The 6,429-nt window shown below is 37.5% G+C and overlaps 1 long non-coding RNA gene across 1 annotated transcript; it reads left to right on the top strand.

Moving 5' to 3' along the window:
* Positions 1-270: 270 nt before the first annotated feature.
* On the top strand, positions 271-1,666 carry LOC117469195. Its single transcript, XR_004554570.1, has 2 exons — positions 271-339; positions 433-1,666. It is a non-coding gene; the product is annotated as an uncharacterized LOC117469195 (long non-coding RNA).
* Positions 1,667-6,429: the final 4,763 nt, after the last annotated feature.

Here is a 6,429-nt window from a genome sequence, read left to right as displayed (position 1 = left end):
ATCTGATCTGAAAGGTTCATTCTCATGTGACTCTATACAGTTCCTTCAGCACATTCTGTACACAAATAGTGAAAACACATCAAATGCCACAAAAGACGAATGTGTCTCAGCAAACCATTATCTCCAAAACTGTGAGCCACAAACGGCATTTCACAATCATGACATGTTGACACTTCATTTCAACATATTTCCTGAGCTCTAGCTTCGCAGTTATCTTCCTTGTTTTGACTTCCTCTTTGCAGCGCTCAATGGTCAAACGAGGTGTTTGTGCACAGTGTCAACAGTATGAACTCCTGAGGGAGGAAGAAGCACACGGACTCTTCTGCTTCAAACACTCAGGTAACACATCTGAATCTTCTCTCTAAAAGACATTAGAGCTTTGTGTAAAATATAAACATGCTTTTTGACTTCTTTAATGTTTGTTTGCTGCAGGTTGTTTACTCCACAGAGCCAGTCTTCCCCGGATCAGGCCCCCCACTTAGTGTATTTGACAAGCTGAGTTTGACACTCTTGTTTCGCTGAGTGTCAGTTTGTCAAATACCCCAAGTGAGGTGTCACTTTTCTCCAAATGTGACCAGTCCTAGGACCCTCCACAGCGGGGGCTACCACACCAAGGAAACTGAAAACACCACGGAACCCTTTTCTTGTGAAATTTGAGGATCTGGAAAAGGAACGAGGTAATAGGTTCTGATAGTGGGGACACGCAGAGTCACCGTATCATCTGTTTAACTATTAGTTATTTAGTAAATAATGCAAATGACTCATTGTTTTTAATTGTATCCCTTGAGAATCCTAAAAGGTTCAGTTGATGAAGCAATGAAAGCTTCATACAGATGTTTGAGTAAATTAAAGCCTAACCTTTAAACCCAATTTTGTTTTTTCAGCCATTTTATTTCTAGGCTTTAAGCAGAGTCACTAGAAGTCTCAGTTGAACACGGCACGTATTGTTATTCTCAGGACATGTAGGCTGCTTTTTAATGCCATCATTTGTATGTTTGTTATGCATTCTCAGATGTTTTTCATTTTTAAGTGTTCTGAAACAATGTTCATCTAGAGAGGTTAAAGTTGGGTTGTAACTATGTTGCTAAAAACTAATGAAAACATTCTGGGTTTGATAGTGATCTGTGGCCAGTGATGCAAACATGGAACTAAATGTCTTGTATTAATCACACACGTGTCTTGTGTTAGGAGAAATCCATGTACTAGAGACATGACCCACCTTAAAAATATGATTGCCCATCTGTAAAGACTGGCAGGCTTTTTCTCTTACGAATCGTTGAATGAGGATACTTTTATATTTGAGGTATTTGCTTAATTTATTTTTTGGTTTTGCTAAATGTTTTTGGTTCAGCCTTGATGGAAGTTTTCTTTCCCTGCCAAAATGTGAGAGCAACTGTCTTTTCAATTTCACGGGGAGCATGCATAAGGGAAGAGAACAGCCAAATCAAATATACAGTGCCTCGTGTTTCTGCTGAAAAATACTCATAGATAACTCAAAAAAGCCAGGTTTAAGTTTGTTGTTCCTTCAGCAAATAAACGTTTTATTTTGAAACGCTGTTAAAAAAATTGTATTTGATGGCAAACTGGTTTTTCTCTGGAAAACGAGAGACTCATCTCAATTACACTGCCCGATTAAATAAAGATTTAATACAATAATAACAAATAATTCAAGGCTATGTGAATTGGTGATTGTAATGCAACACTTGTGTGTGTGTGTGTGTGTGTGTGTGTGTGTGTGTGTGTGTGTGTGTGTGTGTGTGTGTGTGTGTGTGTGTGTGTGTGTGTGTGTGTGTGTGTGTGTGTGTGTGTGTGTGTGTGTGTGCGTGCGTGCGTGCGTGCGTGCGTGCGTGCGTGTGTGTGTGTGTGTGTGTGTGTGTGTGTGTGTGTGTGTGTGTGTGTGTGGGAGACTGCATATTGTATATTAGTCTAATATATGTATATACAAATATATTATTGATCTTAATTGCACTTTGACAACCTCTGTTCCAATATTTGGTATAGTGATGTTTACCTTGAACTTGAATCTAAAGTTTAATGTAGGCTATGTATGATCAGCCACAATGCGTCTACAGTGTATAATAAAGATGAATGAGGTGCTATTTTTAGGCCAATCTGTGATCTCTCAAGGGTTATAACGTGTCCTAAAGCTTGCAGACAGAAGCTTATCATCCAATCTTACAATCTTACGCTTTGCATTTCCTGTTCCTGTGAGGCTGTTTTGTAGCCATGGACTGTTTATAGCTCCCAATGAAGCTTTTTAGTCATAAATGCTTTTAAAGGCATAACATCCCATGACACATACCACTAATATCGATCACTGTGTTCATGCCAACTATTCATTTTGTTTAGATAGGCTGCTAGTAGTGGTGCAAGTCATGTGCACGATGTCATGGTTGCAGAAATAAAAGCATTCTTCCTCTGCTCTGTCATGCATGTTAGGTTTGTGATGTTATATTTTATTTTCCAGATTGTTGTGTGTAGCAGGTACAGGGTTAGTCGTTAAGGCAATCAAGTTCAAGTTTGGTGCAATACATCTCCCTATATCTGCAACTTCTGACAGAACGGCACATAACGTCAGTGCAAATAAAGGACAAACGTCGACAAATAAATAAATGGGGCGAACCCTGCGAGCTAGTTCAGGCAGTCAACTCGAGCACTTACGCTGCATTCATACATAACGCCCCTTGCCACTCTACAACCAACCAAACAGAGTCTCCTTAATATGCCGCTCTATTTAACCTGCCAGATATCTCTCCATGCATTGCTTGCTGCTGCTATTGCTGCAGCTACTTCCACGTCGCTGCTGCTTGCCTGCACCACCACCACCCCAGCTTCCACCCCAGCTTCCACCTGTAGGCTCGGGGGGTTAGTTATTTAATCATCACTCATCGTGCTATGTATATCTGTGGAGTGATGAGGCCCGAGCCTAGACGCCAAACTCAACTATATGCTGCTTCTAATAAACATGTTAAAGAAACACGTGAGTTGTCTGACTGAATTGTAACTGTTGTGAATTCCCCTGTGCTGCTTCAAACACGGCCCCCTGGAGGACTGATAAACATGACCTGCCTGTTGCACAAGGCTCCTGGTTGGACAGTGACAGCAGGTGTGATCAGGTCAGAGGATCAGATAGAGACTGACAGAGCAGACAGACTGACAGCAAAGTGTCTCCAGTCCTGCTCCCCTCATGTGTCTCTGACAATGTGAGTTTCCTTTTGGTCTTTATTGTTTAATGTATGCTACAACCTTTTATTTTAATGTATTTCACTTCATCTATGACTTGATTGATTTGCTGTATTATTTGTATTATATATTGACATATATGTATTCCTTTGTTTCTTTGCCCCACTGCAGAACTCTTTTATTTGAGGCTCTTAAAACCAGCACAATATTAGTTTAAATCATTTCATTAACACTTTTTACAACACCAATGTCTTTAATGCATTATGAACTCTTAGAATGCATTCATATAATATTCTTATTGCACTTTATAATTATATTAATAAGCACTCAAAAATATAATGCTTTTTCACTTTACACTTTATTTATAAAAATGATAGCAATCATATAACACATACGAAGGATTATAATGACCTATAAGTATCAAAAAACGTCATAATTGCTGATGTCTTTATTACTTATAATTAGAAAATATGTTACTTTCAGCTATTTTTAAAGTAAATTAAAATATATTTTAAGTTAAAGAAAACAATGACCACTTAGAGTAAATTATAATCCCACATGAGTACATTATTACAGTGATAAGGAATTAAAAAATATGTTTTTGTTGATTTATTAATTATTCTTTTAATGCTTGTGAATGTGTAAGCATGCTATAATCATACAGTGCTCTAGGTATGTTTTAATGTATGTCGTATCCTTTTCTTACATGGGGTCATATAAAGTGTTACTGAAACAACATATAGTACATTTCCATATAGCATAAGAATTAGGCTGACCTTTTAGTATTTACAGTATAAGCTGCACAGCTTTCTCCCAAGACTCCTGCCTCCTAGTGACCTTTAGTGGCTGCCAGGTGGAGATGTTCAAAGATGGTGGTCGGGGGGAAGAGGGTCATCAGTCATCGCCATTGATCGTGAGAGCGTGCGTTTAGTCATGGATTAAAGTGTGGGGAGTTTTCAGCCTCTGATCTTTGAGGTTTTAGTCAATAATTATTTCCATTTCCTTTGCCGTGAGCATAGTTTTTATCCCGACAGTTATCAATGGTGACAAGATGCCCTGAATAAATGAAACCAGTCACTGTCTGCTTTGTGACTCACATTGGTTAATTTAGCACAGACTCAAGAGTTATATGTGTATCTCCTCTATTCACTCCATGCTTATTTTCAGATATATTTAGTGATCTAATTCAGGAATGTGGCCAATTTGGCCCACAGCTGGGTGCAGGAAACCATAGTCATTTATTTTAAACTGCCACTGTTTACAGCTTCTTCTTCTTCCTGTCTTCTTCCTGTCTTGCTGTAACTCTACCAGTAAGTGGTGGTAGAGCTCCATTCTTTCATGTGATCCTACTGTATCATGAGGCCAGTTTCACATTTCAGACTCTGATATTGAACACCTTACACACATCTATACTATTGAGTTTTTGGAGACATTTATTTTTTAAGATAAATTCAAATCTACAACTTATAGTAGAGCAACACTACCACAGCACAGGCTCTATTACACAATTCATCTCTCATAGCAACAAAGTAAGTGTTAGTGTGGGAGCAATGTACATGTTTGTGTTAAATGATTCATTTACTATGATTTAATCATCTTTTGTTCTTGCTGTTGTTATAATGTATAATGTCTGAATGATTGGTAACAGTGACACACAGGATAAAGTTAGTTGAGATACTGCAAGAAATATTCTAAAATGAATTTGAGTGAGGAGCTAAAGCAGGGGTGCCCAACCTTTTTTGAACCGAGAGCTACTTTTAAAGTTGCCAGTCTGCCGAGATCTACCAGTCCAAATAGAGAGGTGTAGCCATTACTGACAGCCTACTACCAGGTAAATACACACTTCTACTTGTATAAAACTGACCTTTGTACGATTACTACTTCATAAAATACTGCAGATCCTTTATTTTACCTATTTCTAATCTACACACATACAAGTATTTAACTGAAGTTACACAACAGTGTTGTTGATACAGAGTTGGAGTTTATTCACACGTCACAAACTACAGTGGGTAATGTTTTCAAGAAACATTGAACAGTGCTGCCACATATGACACAGGAAAAAAAGAATAGACTCTGAACCCTTTCTTTGCCATTATATAAAAATAGTGCACTACAAAAGTATAAATTAGGCTTACTAATAAGACAACGCAGATCTGAAGCTACACAGGAATCTGCTGCCGAAGTGCAATAAAAAAGACAAAATTAATAGAATCAAACATAGATAGATGGACTTTGAATTGGAATAGATACAAAAATAATCATCCTCCCAATCGGAGTGAAAATTATATATTTTGGGCTTTTTTGCTTCTGCCATAATTGCGGTCTTGTGTGTGTGCGGACTGTCACTCCTGTTGACACGGACAACGTCAGCGAACTAGTGCCCACTGCCCACCAGCCACGCCCCGACACATGGGGTCACGCCGGCCAATCACAAAGCTTTGATGCGTTCAAGTGCATTATTCTGGCACAGGAAGATTATGTTATAGGATATTAACGATAAAACAGAATATTGTTGTTCTATTTTTAGACACATCTCGCGATCGACTGGGAATCTCCCCGCGATCGACCGGTCATCGCGATCGACTGGTTGGGCACCCCTGAGCTAAAGGGATGTCCAAACATAAAACTATTCAAAAAAAGGTATAAAGACACAATTCTCACAAGGTACAGGGATGAAATTGCTAAACCATAACTGTTTATATTCTTGTTTTGTATTCTATTTATGAATTTGTGTTTGTATGTACATATGTATATATATAAATATATAGAGACCATTCTCCTAATTTGCCTGTATATATTATATGAATGATTATATAAATTATTCAAGATTATAAGTATACATTTATATTGTATGTTAACATATATTAAGATGTAAAAAAAAAAGGGAGAAGGGGTCGGATTAAATAAGTGTAAACTTCTTCCGACCCCTTTTCGGACGTGTAATTAGCGAAAGCTTTGTTGTTTATTAATATCAGACAATGATACTACAGATTATTCAATTATTAATTAAATGTTTCGTTTTGTTATTGCATTCATTTGTATAGTACTGTATCATGTCTGTATCACCTTTTGTTTCATTTGTATTTTCTTTAGTTTTACACGCTCGAAAAAAATAAAATAAACTAAACTAAACTAAGGTAATTGCGTTGTGTTAGCATGTGGTATCCAGTGTACAATAAGAAATGATGCAATGCATTTGACTGTTTATCACATTTTCAGACAGTGCTTTTTTTCAATGCCTCA

This window comes from Trematomus bernacchii, unplaced genomic scaffold (genome assembly GCF_902827165.1).
Source record: "Trematomus bernacchii unplaced genomic scaffold, fTreBer1.1, whole genome shotgun sequence".
Classification (NCBI taxonomy): Eukaryota; Metazoa; Chordata; class Actinopteri; order Perciformes; family Nototheniidae; genus Trematomus; species Trematomus bernacchii.
The sequence above is the reverse complement of the archived record's forward strand: the minus strand, read 5'-3'. Positions and strand labels throughout refer to the sequence as shown.